Here is a 23,392-nt window from a genome sequence, read left to right as displayed (position 1 = left end):
AATGTTTTCCGTAAACCAACCTATAGGGAGACATATTCAATGATGTTTTAAAAGCTGTTCGATATGCCCAAAGTGCATCATTAAGTCGCAGAGACCAATCTTTTCTATTTGAGTTAACAGTTTTTTCCAAAATTTTCTTTATCTCCCTATTAGCTAATTCAACTTGTCCATTTGTTTGAGGATGATAATGAGTAGTTACTTTGTGAGTAATACCATATTTTTTCATTAATGAAGAAAATGGTTTATTAACAAAGTGAGTTCCCCAATCACTTATCATGGCTCGAGGAATTCCAAATCTACTAAAAATATTTTCTTTCAAAAATTTGATGACGATTTTATGATCATTTGTTCGACATGGAATTGCTTCTATCCATTTGGAAACATAATCAACTGCAACTAAAATATACAAGTGATGTGAATCTTCGTACGAACGAATAGCAAACACGATTAAAATCAAATCGCGCCCTCAATTCAATAACGAACAAAGAATCGTTGTTGTCCCGATATTTTGAATCAAGTGTGTGTGTTGTGATTTTCACCTCTAAACTATGAAAAGTCTAGCAACAAATAATCACGGAATAAAGCAATCGAAAAACTCAACGAACCTTCAAAGAACAAGTCTAAGACAATCCGCACAAGCACGATCGACAAATGCCACAAGACGAATCTTGATAAGTTTGATTTTTGAATAACAAAGAGAAGCTTTGAATGTTTGAGAGAAAACTCTAAACTTTGATAAAAATATTAATAATAATCTGAATTGTGTGTCAAATTTCGTCCAAAATGTTTTTAATAAACAAAAGATATAAAAAATCTAGACTCCAAAATAATTAAAACTCTAGAAAGGAAAATATTCTCGCTCAGCCACCTCAGACACGGACCCCGTGTAGCCCTCCGTGTACGTGTCCGTGTACTCTCGGGAAATCATCTTCAACTGGAAACAAGGGACACGGACCCCGTGTCCACCTCCGTGTACGGGTCCGTGTACACTCGGTCTTCGCAAATGTCATAGGACATGGACCCCGTGTACTGGTCTGTGCTCGGGTCCGTGTAGACGCTGGAATTCTTCATCCTCGGCTGTAAAGGGCACTGACCCCGTGTGCAGGTCCGTGTACACGTCCGTGGAGTCTCGGCAGTCTCCAACAATGCTTGAATGATGTTCCTTTGGGCTTCTGACGTACTCCCATGCATCACGACCCCTTCATGCTTGCTCATGACTCCCTGTAGTGCCTCCTTGAACTTCTTCAGGCGTCCCCTCGTGACTGGTCGCTCCGACAACTGCAAAGGATCCCATGCCTTCCTTGGAGCTTGACCACCCGTGTTCGCATCATCCTCCCCTTCTTGAAAAGGATTTGTCCTCAAATCTTGCTCATCACCTACATCAAACAACGACAGATCACTAACATTAAATGTAGTACTCACGTTGTACTCACCTGGCAGATCGAATTTGTAGGCGTTGTCATTGATCCTCTCAAGAACTTGGAATGGTCCATCGCCTCTTGGTAATAGTTTTGAACGCCGCTTCTCAGGAAACCTTTCCTTCCTCAGGTGTAGCCACACCCAATCACCCTTCTCAAACACCACCTTTTTCTTTCCCTTGTTGGCTTGCTTTGTGAATTTTTCATTTTTCTTTTCAATATTGGTTTTGACCTTCTCATGCAAGCTCCTAACAAATTCAGCCTTCTTTTTCCCATCCATGTTTAACCTTTCACTCACAGGTAAAGACATCAAATCCAACGGAGTCAAAGGATTAAAACCATAAACAATTTCAAACGGCGAATAATTGGTAGTAGAATGCACGCATCGATTGTGAGCAAACTCAACAAATGGCAAACAATTCTCCCAATTCTTTAAGTTCTTTTTAAGAATGGCACGCAAAAGTGTCCTAAAGTTCTATTAACAACTTCAGTTTGTCCATCCGTTTGAGGATGACAAGTAGTAGAGAACATCAATTTAGTACCAAGTTTAGCCCATAAAGTTTTTCAAAAGTAACTCAAAAACTTAACATCACGGTCAGACACAATAGTCCTAGGCATGCCATGCAACCTAACGACTTCTCTAAAGAACAAATCCGCAATGTTAGATGCATCATCAGTTTTATGACAAGCAATAAAATGTGCCATTTTAGAGAATCTATCAACAACAACAAATATTGAATCCCTCCCCTTCTTAGTCCTAGGTAAACCCAACACAAAGTCCATAGAAATATCAACTCAAGGTTGACTAGGGACAGGAAGTGGTGTATACAATCCATGTGGTTGTGTTCTAGACTTAGCTTGCCTACAAGTTATGCACTTATCACAAACTCGTTCAACATCACGTTTCATATGTGGCCAATAAAAATGTTCATGCAAAGCACTCAAAGTTTTCGCTATACCAAAGTGTCCCATCAAACCACCCCCATGTGCCTCCCTAACAAGTAGTTCACGAATGGATGATTTAGGGATGCACAACCTATCTTCTCTAAACAAGAAACCATGATGCAAATAAAATTTTTCATGTGGACCATGCATACAAGTTTCAAACAAACTCTTAAAATCCTCATCTAGCACATACAATTCCTTCACATGCTCAAACCCTAAATTTTTTGACTCCAAGGTAGAGATTAGTACGTACCTTCGTGATAGTGCGTCGGCCACTACATTTTCCTTACCTTGCTTGTACTTGATGATGTAGGGGAATGTCTCTATGAATGCCACCCACTTGGCATGCCGCTTGTTCAACTTCTATTGACCCTTAAGGTGCTTTAGAGATTCATGGTCCGTATGGATCACAAATTCCTTAGGCCTCAAGTAGTGCTGCCACATCTCTAGAGTCCTCACGAGTGCGTAGAACTTCTTGTCATACGTGGGATAGTTCAGCGCCACTCCATTGAGCTTCTCACTAAAGTATGCCACCGGGTGCCCTCCTTGCATCAACACTCCACCAATACCTACACCTGAAGCATCACATTCAATCTCGAAGGTATTAGCAAAATCAGGTAAAACAAGTACAGGAGCATTAATCAATTTTTGTTTAATAATATTAAAAGACTTCTCTTGCTCTTCGACCCAATGGAATGGAACATTTTTCTTGATTACCGTTGTCATCGGTGCTGCCAGTGTGCTAAAATCCTTAATAAACCTCCTATAGAAGCTTGCAAGTCCATGAAAACTTCGGACTTGACCAACAGTAGTAGGCGTTGGCCAATCTCGAATAGCACTTACCTTGTCTTCATCCACATGTATCCCCTGCGAGCTTACCACAAAACCAAGGAAGACAAGTTTGCTTGTACAAAAATCACATTTCTTTAAGTTAGCATATAAATTTTCAGCCCTTAATGTGATTAGCACAAGTCTCAAGTGATTAACATGCTCATCCAAATTTTTGCTATACACTAGGATATCATCAAAGTAAACCACAACAAACTTTCCTATGTGTGCACGCAAAACATGATTCATTAACCTCATAAAGGTGCTAGGAGCGTTAGTTAAGCCAAAAGGCATGACCATCCACTCATATAACCCGTATTTGGTTTTAAAAGCAGTTTTCCACTCGTCACCTTCCCTCATCCTAATTTGGTGATAACCACTCTTCAAGTCAATTTTACTAAAGACACATGCACCATGCAATTCATCTAACATATCATCTAGTCTAGGTATGGGGTGCCTATACTTAATGGTTATGTTATTAATTGCCCTACAATCTATACACATACGCCATGAGCCATCTTTCTTAGGAACTAGTAAAGCAGGCACAACACAAGGAGACATGGACTCACGCACAAAACCCCTATCTAACAACTCACTTACCTGTCGTTGAAGCTCCTTGGTCTCCTCCGGATTGCTCCTATATGTTGGACGATTTGGTAAGGCACTCCCGGGTACCAAATCAATTTGGTGTTCAATCCCCCTCAATGGTGGTAGTCCTTGAGGTAGCTCTTCCGGAAATATGTCTTCAAATTCCTGCAAAAGTGAAAAAACAATGCTCGGAAGGGACCCGGCTATATCACTTGTGTTAAAGAGGATCTCCTTGTAAAGAATCAACACAAGTGGTTCAAGTGTGTGCATCAATTGCTTCAACTCACCTTTTTGGGCCATATATGATTTCTTTTGGGCTTCTTTCCTCTCATTTTTCTTTTGTATGGCTATCTCACTCTTTTTATCACTCTTTTTTTCAGCCATTTCTTTTTTATTTTCCAAGGCAACCTCAATTTTTAGTTCACTCTCTCTTTCGGCCTCATCTCTCTTTTTTTTTTAAATGGTCCTCCAACACTTGCTTTGGGGACAAATGAAGTAATACAATGGAATCCTTTTTTTTAACATAAATGAATACTTATTCTTGAAACCATCATGAGTCACCCTCCTATCGTATTGTTAAGGCCTACCCAACAAGATATGACAAGCATGCATTGGCACTACATCACATAAAACCTCATCAATGTATTTCCGAATCGAAAAAGAAACCAACACCTGTTTTGTCACCTTCACCTCCGCACAATCATTCAACCATTGAAGCCTATATGGTTGAGGATGCTTTAGTGTAGGCAAGCCCAATTTCTCCACCATCTCAACACTAGACACATTAGTACAACTCCACCCATCTATGATTAAATTTCAAACCTTTTGATTCACAAAACACCTAGTGTCGAACAAGTTCTCTCTTTGGTTAGTCTCCTCCTCCTTGACTTGGGCACTCATGATACGCCTAGTCACTAGTGCCTCACCTATAACCGCCCCATAGCCCTCATCAGGATCCTCTAATTCAGGCATCTCATCATCATCATCCTCACTATGAGATTCATACTCACCATAGTCATTCAAGATCATCACCCTCTTATTAGGACATTCACTAGAAATATGACCCAACCCTTGACACCTAAAACATTTAACATCTCTAGACCGAGTAAGAGGAGTTCCACATGAACATTGCACTCCTTGTTTAGGTGCCTCTTGCTTGGTCTCAATCTTGGGCTTGTTCACCACTTTATTTTCATCACGTTTTGCCACATTTGGTCGCCAAGAAGATGATGAACCCCCAGTTTGATTGGTGCGGCCAACTCCACGCCTTTTGAGTTGTTGCTCTACTTTTATGGCCATTTGAACCATCTCGTCTAGATCCAAGTAGTGCCTAAACTCCACTTGATCTTGAATTTCCCTGTTCAAACCATAAAGAAAACGTGCCATGGTTGCCTCACTATCCTCCTCAATGTTTGCCCTAATCATGACTACTTCCATCTCCTTATAGTAGTCCTCCATATTCTTTACCCCCTGCCTCAAAGTTTGTAGCCTCTTAAACATCTCCTTATAATAGTAATTGGGCACAAACCTTTTTCTCATCACTCTTTTCATCTCATCCCAAGATTCAATAGGTCTCTCATTATACCTCCTTCTAGTGGTCACTAATTGATGCCACCAAATGAGAGCGTAGTCTAGGAACTCCACCACCGCCAACCTAATTTCTTTTGTTCGGAGTAGTGGTGAAATTCAAATACAAACTCTACCCTCTTTTCCCATTCTAAGTACGCTTCCGGATCAGATTTCCCATGGAATGAAGGAATTTTCATCTTAATACTACCCATGTTACCATCTTCCCTATTCCCATCTTATCCACCCCGTGCGGCTTCTCTTCTTCCTCTCCCAAATCCTCTACCTCTTCCATTCCTACCCAAATTCTAATTTCTCATCGTCTCCTCCCAAATCATATTCCTCATCATCTCTACCCAAATCCTTAGGCTTAGATTTACTCCCACTAGCACTAACCTCAAGCTTATCCAACCTCTCATGCAAGGGCTCTAATTCATTCCTCATCATCCTACTAAAATGCCCAAATAAGGCTTCTAGTTGGAACTTAGAAACCCCTTGGTTTGAATCATCTCCTACCTCCCTCTCCATTTAATTTTTAGAATTTTACCGGCAAGAAAACGTTAGTAGAATACAAATAGTCCTCACCCAAATTCTCACGGTCACTCCAAAGAAAATTCACTCGTCTCTCCTCTCTTATTTTTTTTTGCTCACAACAAATACTCACTAGTCACTCCAAATAAAATTCACTCGCACTCAAGTAATTTCACTCGAATGTGAAAGTATGCTCGAAAGTGTGCTCAAGCTTTGTATTTGTATATCAAACAATCAAGTTCAACTTGTGAACAATTGTGATCGACTCACTTAGACTGCGTAGACAAGCAATTTGAAGATAAATAAATAAATATATATATATATATATATATTATATATAATATATATATATATATATATATATATATATATTTTGACTGTGAGAGGCAATTGAATATGACTCTCTAAAGGAAATAGAACAAGGTATCAAAAAGAAATAATGGTGAATTTTCGAAATTTTTGTACTTTTTTTTTTGGCTGAGTACTTGCTCGAAAATCACCAAAAAAAAATAAAAAATCAACTTTTCTTCGAGAATCACAGATTCACGAAGAGACGAAGAACGAAAAACGAAAACAGATCTGGAAACGAACGAAGAAATAAACAGATCTTGAAATTGAATAACAAGATACTTACTTGAATTCAATGAACCTAAGATCTGATACCAAATGATGTGAATCTTCGTATGAACGAATAGCAAACACAATTAAAATCAAATAGCGCCCTCAATTCAATAACAAACAAAGAATCGTTGTTGTCCCGATCTTTTGAATCAAGTGTGTGTTTTGTGATTTTCACTAAACTATGAAAAGTCTAGCAACAAATAACCACGGAATAAAGCAATCGAAAAACTCAACGAACCTTCAAAGAACAAGTCTAAGACAATCCGCCCAAGCACGATCGACAAACGGCACAAGACGAATCTTGATAAGTTTGATTTTTGAATAACAAAACGAAGCTTTGAATGTTTGAGAGAAAACTCTAAACTTTGATAAAAATATCAATAATAATCTGAATTATGAGTCAAATTTCGTCCAACATGTTTTTAATAAACAAAAGATATGAAAAATCTCGTCTCCAAAATAATTAAAACTCTAGAAAGGAAAATATTCTCGCTCAGCCACCTCAGACACGGACCCTGTGTAGCCCTCCGTGTACGGGTCCGTGTACTCTAGGGAAATCATCTTCAGCTGGAAACAAGGGACACTGACCCCGTGTCCACCTCCGTGTACTGGTCCGTGTACACTCGGTCTTCGCAAATGTCATAGGAAACGGACCCCGTGTACTGGTCCGTGCTCAGGTACCGTGTAGACACTGGAATTCTTCATCCTCGGCTGTAAAGGGCACAGACCCCGTGTGCAGGTCTGTGTACACGTCCGTGGAGTCTCGGCTGTCTCCAACAATGCTTGAATGATGTTCCTTTGGCCTCCTGACGTACTCCCATGCATCACGACCCCTTCATGCTTGCTCATGACTCCCTGTAGTGCCTCATTGAACTTCTTCAGGCATCCCCTCGTGACTGGTCCCTCCGACAACTGCAAAGGATCCCATGCCTTCCTTTGAGCTTGACCACCCGTGTTCGCATCAACAAGTATCCAAACGACGGTGAAAAAAGTCCCATAAAATCAATTCCCCAACAGTCAAAGATTTCAATTTCAATGATAAGAATCAAATGTATCATGTTTCTTTTTGAAATCGCACCCAATTTTTGACAATTTTCACAGATCTTGTAGATTTCGTGGGTGTCTTTAAACAAAGTGGGCCAATAAAATCCACATTGCAAGATTTTTGCAGTCGTTTTCTTTGAAGAAAAATGTCCTCCGCATGCTTCTGAATGACAAAATTTAATGACATTACTTACCTCATTGTCGGGTATGCAAAGTCGAAAAATTTGATCTGGACAATACTTGAACAGATACGGATCATCCCAATAAAAGTTTTTTACCTCATTCAAAAATTTTCTTTTATCTTGGGAACTCCATTGCGGTGGCATTTTTCTTGTCACAAGAAAATTTTTTATGTTAGCAAACCAAGGTGTAGTAATAACTGAAAATAGATTTCATCAGGAAAATTATCGTTAATTGGTGTCATTTCACAAGATGATCCTGTTACTAATCTCAATAAATGATCGGCTACGACATTCTCGGTTCCTTTTTTATCTTTGATCACAATGTCAAATTCTTGGAGCAGCAAAATCTATCGTATCAGTCGTGGCTTTGCATCCTGTTTGATCAACAAATATCTAATAGCAGAATGATCAGTAAACACAATATTCGTTGATTCAATCAAATAAGAACGAAATTTATCTAATGCAAATATTGCAGCAAGTAGTTCTTTTCAGTTGTGAAGTAATTCATTTGAGCATTATATAAAGTTCTATTTGCATAATATATCACGTAAGGCTTACCGTTTCTTCTTTGACCTAGTACTGCACCGACTGCATAATCACTTGCATCGCACATGATTTCAAATGGTAAAGACCAATCAGGAGGTTGCTTGATAGGAGCTGATGTTAAATGTCGAATGATTTTATCAAAAGCATTTTGACATTCTTGAGTCTACTCAAATGCAGTGTCTTTTGTTAAGAGGTTACAAATGGGTATAGAGATTGAACTAAAGTCCTTTATAAACCTCCTATAAAATCCAGCATGTCCCAAAAATGAGCGAATTTCTTTAATGGTTTTTTAAGGGGGTAAATGGCAATGACATCAACTTTGGCTTTATCAACTTCAATTCCATGAGATGACACGATATGTCCCAGAAAAATCCCAGAAGTAATCATGTAATGACATTTTTTCCAATTTAAAATAAGACCTTTTTCCTCGCATCTTTTTAAAACTTTTTCCAAATTTTAAAGACAATTATCAAATGTATTCCCAAAAACAGTTAAATCATCCATGAAAATCTCCAAACAATTTTCAACCATGTCGCTAAAAATGCTTAGCATACATCTTTGAAATGTTGCTGGGGCATTGCATAATCCAAATGGCATCCTTCTAAATGCAAATGTTCCAAAAGAACATGTGAATGTAGTTTATCTTGATCTTCGAGTGCAATGGGAATTTGATAATAACCTAAATATCCACCAAGAAAACAGTAGTATGGATGACCTGCTACTCTTTCTAAAATTTGACCAAAAATGGTAATAGAAAATGATCTTTTCTAGTGGCGTCATTTAATTTTCTATAATCAATACACATCCGCCAACTAGATGGGACTCGACTTGTTAACAATTCACCTTTTTCATTTTTTATCACTGTGATGCCAGATTTTTTTGGAACTACTTGTGTTGGGCTTACCCAATTACTATCAGAAATAGGGTAGATAATCCCAACATCGAGTAATTTGAGAACTTCAATTTTCACCATCTTTCATGTGTGAATTTAATCTCCTTTGTGGTTGTTGAGATGTTTTGCATTTTCTTCTAAGTGAATTTTGTGAGTGCAAATTAGTGGATTAATGCCCTTGAGATCTTTTAGTGTCCAACCAATTTCATTTTTATGCCTTTTAAGCATATCAACTAATTTAGCTTCTTGATCACTTGCTAGTTTGGAAGAAATTACCACCAGATATGTTTCATCTTCTCCAAGAAATGCATATTTCAATTCTTCTGGCAAGGGTTTTAACTCCAATATGGGTGGTTCGTCTTTGTCATCATATTTTGCATCAAATTCTGTCTCTGATCCTGGTAACGAGTGATACCTAATAAAATCATCAAGATGAATTTCAATATTTTCTTTAACAGTTTCAATTGAAAAAATATCTAATTGATTACGAATACTCCCTTCTTGAATGTTTTCTTCCACAATAGTTTCAATAAGATTTTTATCTTCACTTTCATCTCCTTTGTCACGGGGTTGCTTACAAAAATTAAAAACATTGAGCTCCAAGGTCATGTTACCAAATGACAACTTCATTATTCCATTCCTGCAATTTATAAGAGCATTAGAAGTTGCTAAAAATGGACGACCAGAATTAGAGGAATTGCATTACAATCTTCGATAGGTTGTGTATCTAAAACTATTAAATCGACAGGATATACAAAGTTATCAACTTGGACCAACACGTCTTCTACCATAGCTCTTGGCACTTTAACATTCACACTAGCTCCAAGATCAAGCAAGGCTTTTTTAATCTTTCGTTATCCAATAATACATGAAATAGTAGGACAACCAGGGTCTTTGTATTTCAAAGTATTATTATTTTGAATTATTGCATTTACTTGTTCGGATAAAAATGATTTTTTTCACATTCAATTTTCTTTTCACAGTGCACAAATTTTTCAAAAAATTGGCATATGATGGTACCTGTTTTATTGCATCTAATAAAGGAATATTAAATTTTACTTGTTTAAAAATATCATATATATCAGAATTCAAATTTGATTTTTTTTTTTTTTGTATTTTTCAATGCATGAGGGAATGGTGGTAACACTATCTGTTGAACCTCCTCTTCGCAAGTTATGGGTTCCACATCCTTACCTTTTAGAGTTGATTTATCATCATCTTCACAAGGTACAGGAATGGATTTTTCCACAACCTTACCACTTCGAAGGATAATAACAGATTTTACCTGATCCATCGGTTGAGTTCCAGAAGTTCCAGTTTGTGAATGATGATCCTTGGGATTAGGTTGTGGTTGTGAAGGAAATTTACCTTTTTCATGAACATTAAGTGCAGATGCAAATTTAGCAAGAGTATCTTTCAAATCTGTCATGGTTTGAGCAGTTTGAGTATTGACAGACTCTTGCTTTGCAATGAAAGAATTCAATAAATCTTCCAAATTCCTTTTCAGTGGAGGAACATAAGGTGCATAATTTTGAAAATTTTGTTGATTTTGAAAATGTGGTTGCGGAAATTGTGCAGCATTATCATTCCTCCAACTAAAATTTGGATGATTTCGCCAACCTGGATTGTAATTTGAAAAAAAATGGTTCAAAATTTGGCCTTTTGAAATTGTTCAAAACATTGACTTGTTCATGGAAACATTCTTTAAAAGAGGGCAAAGTGGGACAATCTTTTGTAGAATGATCACTTGTATCACAGATGTGACACGCAATTTCTTGAATAGCTTTTAATTGACCATTTTTTTTCAATTCAAGTGCCTCAACTTTTCTTGCCAAAGAGGTAAATCTAACTTGGAGATCATGTTCATCCTTGAGGGTGTACATACCTCCACCAGATGTGGGAGATTGAATCTTGTTTGATGGTTCGATTGTACCTATAGTGTACCAATTTTGAGTATTTTCAGCTTATGAATCGAGATACTCAATTGCCTCATTTGGATCTTTATCTTCAAATGTTCCATTACACATAAATTCAACAATTTGCCTATATTTAGGTGTTAAGCCTTTATAAAATTGAGAAACAACTCTCCAAATTTCAAAACCATGATGTGGACAAAGATTAAGCAATTCTTTGTATTTATCCCAACACTGATAAAAAGTTTCTCCTTGTTTTTGAGTTAAAGTGATGATTTTCCTTTTGAAAGAATTTGTTCTATGAGATGGAAAAAACTTTTTCAAAAATTGTTGTTGCAATTCATCCCAAGTTCGAATGGATCCCGATCTAAAATTTTGTAGCCAAGTTTTAGCTTTATCTTTTAAAGAAAAAGGAAAAAGCTTAAGTCAAATGGTGTTCATGCTACAATTTAGATCATTATATGTGTTGCACACTTCTTCAAACTCTTGTAAATGCATGTATGGATTTTCAGAATCTAAGCCATGAAAATTGGGAAAAAGTTGGATAATACCAGGCTTAAAATTGAAATGAGATGCATCAGGGGGAAAAACTAGACATGAAGGTGCACTAATACGTCTAGGATTCATGTGATCTCTAAGTGTTCTTCGTCTATCATGATCATGTTGAGATTGAATTTCATCTTCACTTTCTTGGATGGGTTCTTCCGCCATGTTTTGTAAAAATAAAGGATTATTTCGAATGAGTCGACCACTAAGTGTACGTGACCAAATGCTCATGAAAATGCAAATGCAAAAGAATAAAAACACACAAAAGCAATAAAAATTCAAATAAAGAAAAATAAACTATAAACGAAATTAAATAGACTTGAAATTAAATTATACTTCCCCGGCAACGGCGCCAAAAACTTGTTGCGACTTTGATTGTTGCACTCCCAAGAGCAGGTTGTCCACAAGTAGTATTATTCGGTGAGTCCGAATATCGTATCCACAGGGAAGCTAAGGTAATTGCAAGTCCACTACAATGTCTTTTTGTTTTTGTTTTTGTTTTTTTTTCTTTAAATGGTTTGAATAATTAATTGGTAATTTTTAATTGTTCGAATTTTAATTCAAGTAGTTGAGATTAAAGGATCCACTATTGGTATTTTAATAAAGTTAGCAGTAATGAACATGATTGAAATCCACTTAATAAAATGGTTCCAATATGTAATGCCTGGAAAATTAATCCCAGTAATCAGTAATTATTGAATTATAATTTGATATGATTATGAAGGGATTAACCGAGACACGAAATAAGATTACATGTGAAAAGGAATGTGCGAGGACAGTAGCTGTGGCGCACATGCGCGAACCAATGCGCGCACATGCGCCAACAGGACAGAAGGTCTCGCGCATATGCGCGATGAATGTGCGCGCATATGCGCGAGTTGTGCGGAACGCCACGGTAAACTCCAGTAGCCCTCGCGCATATGCGCGGAAAGAGTCGCGCATATGCGCGAGCTGCCGAGGCCGAATCCAGTAGGTCTCGCGCATATGCGCGGAAAGAGTCGCGCATATGCGCGAGCTGCCGAGGCCGAATCCAGTAGGTCTCGCGCATATGCGCGGAAGATGTGGCGCATATGCGCGAGTCATGCAGAAGGAAAATTCGACATTTGGCAATTGCATGTACGTGTATATATATATATATATATATATATATATACATATATATACATTACAATTTTTTTCTTTCAGAAACGAAAAATCGAGGAATTGAGAGAAAGTTTTGGAATTTGAATTCAATTTCAATCATGTGATCAATTCGTCCGTCCGAATTGTAATCCGACTTCGGTACTGTTATCCTATCGACGTAGGCTACACTTTGACGTAAGTTTTGCTACGTTTTGACATGCTTTGAAATTATGCTATTGTCAGAATTAAATAGGATTCATATATGATGTTCTTGATATGTTAGACATCGTAGAATCGAAGTCAAATTAAGAAATAGACTGATTATGGAATTGTTATGATTTTCGGATTATAATAAGTTGATACCGGACAGATTTGGATTATGGATTGATTATAGATTGTATTGGAGATGGGTTATAGATTGTAACTATTATTTGGTGAATTGGTATGGACGGGGATATTGGAAGTATACCGTTATACCGTTGATTTTGAATTAATTCCAGATTGATCAGATTGTTATGAAGTTGACTAGTATATTGATATGAGATTATTGATATTGTCAGTACCAGACAGATTGTGAGTTCAGGACTTCGACTGAGCCAGAAACCGACGAAAGAAAGGTATAAGTCAATGTGGTATTGGGAGATCGACTTGAGTCGGTTTAGACTTGAGTTTCCCTAAATCACATACTTTACTTTATTGCATTGATATTTGCATTGATTGGATTGATGTACTTGTTTTCTTGAATTATAGATAGCAGGTATCGGACAAGTAATCTTGGGACAGAAGTGCCTGATAGTGGCGGGATCGCCACGGGCACATTGCACGATGTCACAAGATAGTATAGAAATCTTGGGACGGAAGTGCCGGATAGTGGTGGTATCGCCACGGCACATTGCACTATGTCTCAAGATAGGATGCTAGTGATAGAGCTATAGTCCTTGACGGTTAGGTCAGGACACTGGATGTTTGGTTATATCGAGTAATGGAATCTATTACGGAATTCGATATAGGAACACCATATTTGGTTATATCGAGTAAAGGGTATTGGAATTCTTCTATTACGGAATTCGATATAGGAATACCAGGGCACTGGTTATATCGAGTAATATATATTATGGTTCCATCCTTTACGGAATTCGATATAGGAATACCACATCTGGAAACCGGGATCCCTAGACTAGGATTGAGTCTAGTCTGAATTATGATTGATGTCGACAGTTTGATTTGATATTGTTTATGTTTCAGATTTTGATACGTATTCATGTTACCTGATTTCATTCTTTATATGATTTATATGATTGCATGTTTCATTGATTTATACTGGGGATTATATTCTCACCGGTATATCCGGCTGTTGTCTTGTCTGTATGTGTACTTGACAACAGGTGGGACAGGTCCAGGGTCGAGGAGATGAAGAGCTAGATCGTGATTAGAGTGGTGGCACCGGACTTGGACTAGATGTAGGGTTGAACACTTGACTTTAGTTTTTAAACCCTAGTTTGAATAAATATTGAAATACAGGATTTGTATTTTTGTATACTGATATGTATATATGTTTGTATGACACTACGTTCCGCATTTTTAAAAAAAAAATTTTAGACCCTGTTTATAATTGATTAATTAGTCCCAATAATGATTAAGAACTTGATTAGCGTCCGGGTCCCCACAACAGGTGGTATCAGAGCGATAGATCCTTGAGATTGAGATAGGAGCTAGTGAGCGAGGTAGAATGTGTTTTCTTTCCTGCTGTTGATTGCTAGCCTGATTCCTGTTTTAATACATGTTACCTGACTTATCTGCTACTGATATGGTATTGTGTATTATTGGAATGGATCAGCTGTAAGATGATCCAGGGAGGCTTGAAATAGGATTATTGTTGGAATTGCTAACCCTTTTGGTTATCAGATATGCCTCCGAGGAGAATGCCAGAACAGGGGAGTACCTCGAACCCTCCCATGGATGTGACACCTACAGCAATGGAGAAATTGCTGAAAAGGTTTCAGTCATTTCATCCACCGACTTTGAAAGGAACGGAGAACTCCGTGGAATGTGAAAGTTGGTTGGACGACATTGAATCACTGTTTGAATCTTTGGAGTATACTGAGGAAAAGAGGGTGAAACTGATAATACACCAGTTGCATGACGTTGCTAAACACTGGTGGATCACGACTAGAAGGGCATTGGAACAGAGAGGTATGGCCATTACCTGGAATGTGTTTAAGACTGAATTCTATCTACGGTTCTTTCCAGTTTCTTATAGGAAGGACAAGGGAGCCCAGTTTGCGAACCTGAAACAAGGCCAGTTGAACATTGAGGATTATGTGGCTAAGTTTTCTACTCTGCTCCGATTTGCCCCTCATGTGGCAGGAAGTGATGAGGCCGTAGCAGACCAGTTCATAAATGGCCTAAATCCTGAAATTTTTACTCTGGTGAATACTGGGAGGCCCAACAACTTCACCGATGCCCTGAACAGAGCCAAGGGAGCCGAGGCAGGCCTGATGAGGCAGAAAGAGGCTTCGTTTGTGGTTCCAGTATCGGGACAACCACCACCTCCTAGATTTGAAGGTGGCAGCAGCGGTAGCGGAAAGAAGGATTTCTTGAAGGCTAGAGGGAAGCAATTCAAGAAATCAGGGACTACCTCGTCCAGTTCGAGTGGCTCTAGACAGACCGGTCAGAGCCAGAGCTATGCAGGACCATACTGTGGTACTTGTGGAGGGAGAAATTCCACAGATTAGTGCCGAGGAGTAGTTGGCAGCTGTCGTATCTGTAAACAGCAGGGACACTTTGCCCGAGTGTGTCCCCAGAGGAGTGCCCAGGGATCACAGGTTGCTGAGTCGTCTGGATCAGCGGCTCAGACCGGGAGACGATCTTCTGCCGTTCATTCCTTTCAGCCAGCACCGTCTACTCTGTCACAGCAGAGGCCAGGAGGGGGCCAGATCGCGAGCCAGCCTCCGAGACAGCAGGCCAGAGTTTTTGCTTTGACCGAGGAGCAGGCACAAGATGCACCTGATGATGTAGTTGCAGGTAACTGTTTTATTTCTGGTTATCCTGCTTATGTACTGATTGATACTGGTGCATCACATACTTTTATGTCTGAACGATTTGCTTTAATGCATTCATTGCCTGTTGAGTCCTTAGCTACTGTAGTATCTGTCACGTCTCCGTTAGGAACAGGTTTGATATCGGTGAAATCTGTGAAATCGTGTATACTGCAGTACGACGGGCATACGATTGATTTAGACTGTATTGTTCTTGGTTTATCTGATTTTGATTGTATTGTCGGCATCGACATGTTGACCAAGTACCGAGCTACAGTCGATTGTTTCCACAAGATAGTTCGATTCAGACCTGAGATGGCTAAGGAGTGGAAATTTTATGGTAAGGGTTCTCGTGCTAGAATTCCTTTGATATCTGCAATGAATATGACTCGATTATTGCAGAAGGGAGCGGATGGATTCCTAGTATATTCAGTTAATTTACTGAAGACGAGCCCATCATTGGCGGATTTGCCAGTGGTGTGCGAATTTGCTGATGTCTTTCCAGACGAAATTCCTGGATTGCCTCCGATTCGAGAGATAGACTTCAGCATAGAGTTAATGCCAGGAACAGTTCCGATTTCGAGAGCTCCATACCGGATGGCTCCAATCGAATTGAAAGAGTTGAAGGAACAGTTGGAGGATTTACTGGCCAAGGGATATATCAGACCGAGTGTATCTCCTTGGGGTGCTCCAGTACTGTTCGTGAGGAAGAAAGATGGGTCGATGAGACTTTGTATCGACTACCGGCAACTGAACAAGGCAACGGTAAAGAATAAATACCCCTTGCCTCGTATTGATGATTTATTTGATCAGTTGCAGGGTTCATCGGTATATTCCAAGATCGACTTGAGATCTGGATACCATCAATTGAGAGTCAGGGATTCTGATATCTCAAAGACAGCATTCAGAACCAGGTATGGACACTATGAGTTTATTGTCATGCCTTTTGGTTTGACGAATGCACCTGCGGTATTTATGGGATTGATGAACCGCGTATTTCAGAAATACTTGGATGATTTTGTTATCATATTCATTGATGATATATTGATTTATTCAAAGAATATGATTGAGCATGCTAATCATCTGAGGACTGTATTGAGAATTTTGAGGGCAGAGAAACTGTATGCTAAATTGTCGAAATGCGAGTTTTGGCTGAAACAGGTGATATTTCTGGGTCATATTATATCCGGAGACGGTATATCAGTTGATCCCAGTAAGGTTGAGGCAGTGATTTCTTGGCCAAGACCGACATCTGTACCCGAGATTCGCAGTTTTATGGGTTTGGCAGGATATTATCGTCGATTTATCCAAGATTTTTCGAGTATTGCCAAACCGATTACGCAGTTGACTCAGAAGAATGCTCCGTTTAATTGGTCTGAGGAATGTGAGACCAGTTTTCTTGAGTTAAAGAAGAGATTGACCAGTGCGCCTGTGTTGACGATTCCTTCAGGTACTGGTGATTTTGTGGTTTATTGTGATGCATCTCATAGAGGACTGGGATGTATACTGATGCAGCGAGGGCATGTCATTGCCTATGCCTCAAGACAATTGAAACCACATGAGACCCGTTATCCAATTCATGATCTTGAATTGGCGGCCATAGTCTTTGCATTGAAGATATGGCGACATTACCTCTACGGTGAGAAATTTGAAATATATTCTGATCACAAGAGCTTGAAATATCTGTTTTCGCAATCAGAGTTGAATATGAGACAGCGGAGATGGCTGTATTTACTGAAAGACTTCGATTGTGAAATCAAGTATTATCCAGGGAAGTCCAATGCAGCAGCAGATGCACTGAGTCGAAAGGTATGTGCACTATCCTTATCGACAATTGGTGTATCGAATTTGATTGAAGATTGCTGTTTGTCTGGATTAGTATTTAAGACAGATCGTCAGCCTCTGAGATTGTGTGCTGTTCGAGCTGAACCAGAGCTACTTTTGAAAATTAAAGAAGCTCAGAAAGTTGATCAGAATGTACAGAATTCGACTGCGATGGTCAGAGCTGGACATCGATCGGAATATCAGGTTCGTGATAATGTCTTGTATGTGAATAATCGTATTGTTGTACCAAATATTTCAGAATTGAGACAGCGAATACTGACAGAAGCGCACAACAGTCGTTTAGCATTCATCCTGGTGGTAGGAAAATGTATAATGATTTAAAGACACAGTATTGGTGGAAACAAATGAAATCTGATGTGACTAAATTTGTAGCCAAGTGTCTGAATTGCCAACAGGTGAAGGCTGAAATAAAGAAACCAGGAGGATTATTACAGAGTTTGTCCATTCCTGAATGGAAATGGGATCACATTTCCATGGATTTTGTGACACAGTTACCGAGATCCTCCCGAGGTTGTGATGCGATTTGGGTCGTGATTGATCGATTGACCAAATCTGCATGTTTTATTCCATACAAGATGACATATAGATATGATCAGATGGCTGATATCTATGTCAAGGAAGTGGTAAGATTGCACGGAGTGCCGAAGTCGATTGTGTCAGACCGTGACCCTCGGTTTACATCGCACTTCTGGCAGAGTTTACAGCAGGCTCTAGGTACGAAGTTACATCTGAGTACCGCATATCATCCACAGACTGATGGACAGTCAGAGCGTACGATTCAGACATTGGAAGATATACTGAGAGCAATAGTGCTGGATTTTAGCACTAATTGGCAAGAGGCACTGCCACTTTGTGAATTTTCGTACAACAATAGCTATCAAACGAGTATTGAGATGGCACCATTTGAAGCGTTGTACGGAAAGAAATGTCGATCCCCTCTTTACTGGGATGATATCTCTGAAGTTCCTGAGACTGGACCGGATATGATCAGAGATATGACTGAGAAAGTAAAGCTGATTCAGAAGAAAATGAAGGCAGCTCAGGACAGACAAGCCAAATATGCCAACCTCAGACGACGACCGTTGGTATTTGAGGCTGGAGACCGAGTGTTCCTGAAAATTTCACCTTTCAGAGGAGTTGTCAGATTTGGCAAGAAAGGGAAGTTGTCTCCACGATACGTCGGTCCATATGAGATCCTTGAGAAGATAGGAGATTGTGCCTATCGACTCGCCTTACCGCCTTCATTATCCGGAATACATGATGTCTTTCATGTATCTATGCTGCGGAAATATCTCCCTGATGATTCACATGTGATTCAACCAGACGAGGCAGAACTTGATAAAAATCTGAGTTGTATTGAAAAACCGATCCAGATTATCGATCGTAAAGAAAAACAGCTCAGAACGAAAATGATTCCATTGGTGAAAGTTCAATGGACTCGTCATGGTGTTGAAGAAGCCACATGGGAGACTGAATCTGACATGAGACAGGAATTCCCAGCCTTGTTTCACTGATGTAAATACGTACTCGATTGTAATTACATTTCTTCTTAATGATATGATTTGATTGCCTGTGATTTCGAGGACGAAATCGTATCTTAGAGGGAAAGAAATGTAATGCCTGGAAAATTAATCCCAGTAATCAGTAATTATTGAATTATAATTTGATATGATTATGAAGGGATTAACCGAGACACGAAATAAGATTACATGTGAAAAGGAATGTGCGAGGACAGTAGCTGTGGCGCACATGCGTGAACCAATGCGCGCACATGCGCCAACAGGACAGAAGGTCTCTCGCATATGCGCGATGAATGTGCGCGTATATGCGCGAGTTGTGCGGAACGCCACGGTAAACTCCAGTAGCCCTCGCGCATATGCGCCGAAAGAGTCGCGCATATGCGCGAGCTGCCGAGGCCGAATCCAGTAGGTCTCGCGCATATGCGCGGAAGATGTGGCGCATATGCGCGAGTCATGCAGAAGGAAAATTCGACATTTGGCAATTGCATGTACGTGTATATATATATATATATATATATATATATATATATATATATATATATATATATACATTGCAATTTATTTCTTTCAGAAACGAAAAATCGAGGAATTGAGAGAAAGTTTTGGAATTTGAATTCAATTTCAATCATGTGATCAATCCGTCCGTCCGAATTGTAATCCGACTTCGGTACTGTTATCCTATTGACGTAGGCTACACTTTGACGTAAGTTTTGCTACGTTTTGACATGCTTTGAAATTATGCTATTGTCAGAATTAAATAGGATTCATATATGATGTTCTTGATATGTTAGACATCGTAGAATCGAAGTCAAATTAAGAAATAGACTGATTATGGAATTGTTATGATTTTCGGATTATAATCAGTTGATACCGGATAGATTTGGATTATGGATTGATTATAGATTGTATTGGAGATGGGTTATAGATTGTAACTATTATTTGGTGAATTGGTATGGACGGGGATATTGGAAGTATACCGTTATACCGTTGATTTTGAATTAATTCCAGATTGATCAGATTGTTATGAAGTTGACTAGTATATTGATATGAGATTATTGATATTGTCAGTACCAGACAGATTGTGAGTTCAGGACTTCGACTGAGCCAGAAACCGACGAAAGAAAGGTATAAGTCAATGTGGTATTGGGAGATCGACTTCAGTCGGTTTAGACTTGAGTTTCTCTAAATCACATACTTTACTTTATTGCATTGATATTTGCATTGATTGGATTGATGTACTTGTTTTCTTGAATTATAGATAGCAGGTATCGGACAAGTAATCTTGGGACAGAAGTGCCTGATAGTGGCGGGATCGCCACGGGCACATTGCACGATGTCACAAGATAGTATAGAAATCTTGGGACGGAAGTGCCGGATAGTGGTGGTATCGCCACGGCACATTGCACTATGTCTCAAGATAGGATGCTAGTGATAGAGCTATAGTCCTTGACGGTTAGGTCAGGACACTGGATGTTTGGTTATATCGAGTAATGGAATCTATTACGGAATTCGATATAGGAACACCATATTTGGTTATATCGAGTAAAGGGTATTGGAATTCTTCTATTACGGAATTCGATATAGGAATATCAGGGCACTGGTTATATCGAGTAATAGATATTATGGTTCCATCCTTTACGGAATTCGATATAGGAATACCACATCTGGAAACCGGGATCCCTAGACTAGGATTGAGTCTAGTCTGAATTATGATTGATGTCGACAGTTTGATTTGATATTGTTTATGTTTCAGATTTTGATACGTATTCATGTTACCTGATTTCATGCTTTATATGATTTATATGATTGCATGTTTCATTGATTTATACTGGGGATTATATTCTCACCGGTATATCCGGCTGTTGTCTTGTCTGTATGTGTACTTGACAACAGGTGGGACAGGTCCAGGGTCGAGGAGATGAAGAGCTAGATCGTGATTAGAGTGGTGGCACCGGACTTGGACTAGATGTAGGGTTGAACACTTGACTTTAGTTTTTAAACCCTAGTTTGAATAAATATTGAAATACAGGATTTGTATTTTTGTATACTGATATGTATATATGTTTGTATGACACTACGTTCCGCATTTTAAAAAAAAAAATTTTAGACCCTGTTTATAATTGATTAATTAGTCCCAATGATGATTAAGAACTTGATTAGCGTCCGGGTCCCCACACAATATATATTAAATAATCATATTTTTATTATGTTATATATTATTATCTTATAAGTATATAATATATACCAAAACTTGTAAATGTTGTCAAGTATTTATTGTGCTATATATATATTTGTAAACACTAAATCAAGGTTCCCACTTTAAATGGTTGGTAAAACCAAAAAATAGAAAGAAATTAATATTATGATATTTTCATATATAATAAATCAAGGCATCCACTTTAAATGGTTGGTAAAACCAAATAAACATTTAAATGGTACCAAGAAATTAATATTATGATATATTCATATATAATAAATCAAGGCATCCACTTTAAATGGTTGATAATACCAAACTAACATTTAAATGGTTCCAAAAAATTAATATTATGATATAATCATATAATAAATCAAGGCATACACTTTAAATGGTTGGTAATACTAAACTAACATTTAAATGGTTCCAAGAATTTAGTGTAACATATAGCAATAATAAATCAAAACTCCCACTTATAAGTAGGGTATAATAATACTTAAAGAGATAAATATAAAATAAACAATAAATAATGATTAAATAATATAAAACATAGATTTTGTGGGACCCGGACGCTAATTCATGTCTTAGTCATCATTAATGTCAAATATAACAATTAAGAAAAGTAGGACTAAATTTTTTTCCTTTTTAAATATGAATGCGGAAACGTAATAATAATCTATCTGATATACACGTGAATATAAAAGTACAAGTCATGAACTACATGTTTCTATCGCAACTAGGTTCAACATCTATACATCCAGTGCTGAATCCTATCCTACTTCTGGGCCCGGATCTCCACGCTATCTATACTTTCTCGTCCTCTTCCTGATCCTGATCCTGTCCCACCTGTTGTGAAGCACACATACAAACAAGACAACAGCCGGATAACTCCGGTGAGAATTATATTCCCAGTATAAATCATGTATACATGCATTTCATATAAACAGATATAAACGCATGAAATAGATATTCATAACATGTATCAAATCAGAAACATAAATCAATATAAACTCTGAATATAACATGTATCAAATCCGACCCATGAATCAACACAAACTCTGAATCATACTCAGTGACTCATACATGGACTCTGACTCGACTCGTCCTAATCTAGGGATCCCGATCGGAATAAGAACATACACCCACATACATTCCCGATCGGGGTAGTGGTATGTTCTTATTCACGGACTTTGGCCCTTTCCATATCGAACATCAGTAATAGAAGAAACTCCAATTCTATCCACTTCGATATGACTAAACATCCGGTGTCTTGACCTATCCGTCACAGACTTTGGAATTTTCACCAATATCCTATCCTGTGACAATGTGCAATGTGCCAGTGACGATTCCATCTTTATCCGGCACTACTGTCATAAGATCACTCGTTTACGACTAGGCGTATCCGCCTATAACTCAATACATAAATCAATAGATCAAAGATATCAATCTCATTCAATTGCAAATAACAATGCAATAAAATAAAATATGTGATTTTGGGAAAACTCAAGTCAATCGGACTCGAGTTGTGCAATCCCGCATCAACATCAATTTATACCTTTGTATTCTCGGTCTGACAAAGTCGAAGTCTCGAATTCAAATCTGTCCATACTCAATCTGGCAATGAAAATATCGAATAGGCACGATATAAGTATACGTTCTCAAATCAATACTGAATATACTGTGTCAATGTATAACTCAATTCAAGACCTGTTCTGATCAATACTCAAATCGAAACATAGTCTGATCAATATCAACGATATAACGATACCATCTCACTCAATACTGAATCAAATCAAATGTCAATCTGCTGATGTTTCAACGGCATAACAATACGATCTCGATAATCCCGTCAATTTCATTATCACAGATATAATATCACAAAGCATAATCGATATCGATACAACTCATAATCTCAGCAATAATAGATCATAATCTCAAATCTGTACAATCTCAGTCATATCATTTCAGAAAATCATAACAATTACATAAACAGTCTGTTCTTCGATCGGAATTCAATTATATACTGAGCAGTATATCTAGAACACATAATATC

Source organism: Primulina eburnea, unplaced genomic scaffold (genome assembly GCF_022965805.1).
Source record: "Primulina eburnea isolate SZY01 unplaced genomic scaffold, ASM2296580v1 ctg962_ERROPOS2771506, whole genome shotgun sequence".
Lineage (NCBI taxonomy): Eukaryota > Viridiplantae > Streptophyta > Magnoliopsida > Lamiales > Gesneriaceae > Primulina > Primulina eburnea.
The sequence above is the reverse complement of the archived record's forward strand: the minus strand, read 5'-3'. Positions refer to the sequence as shown.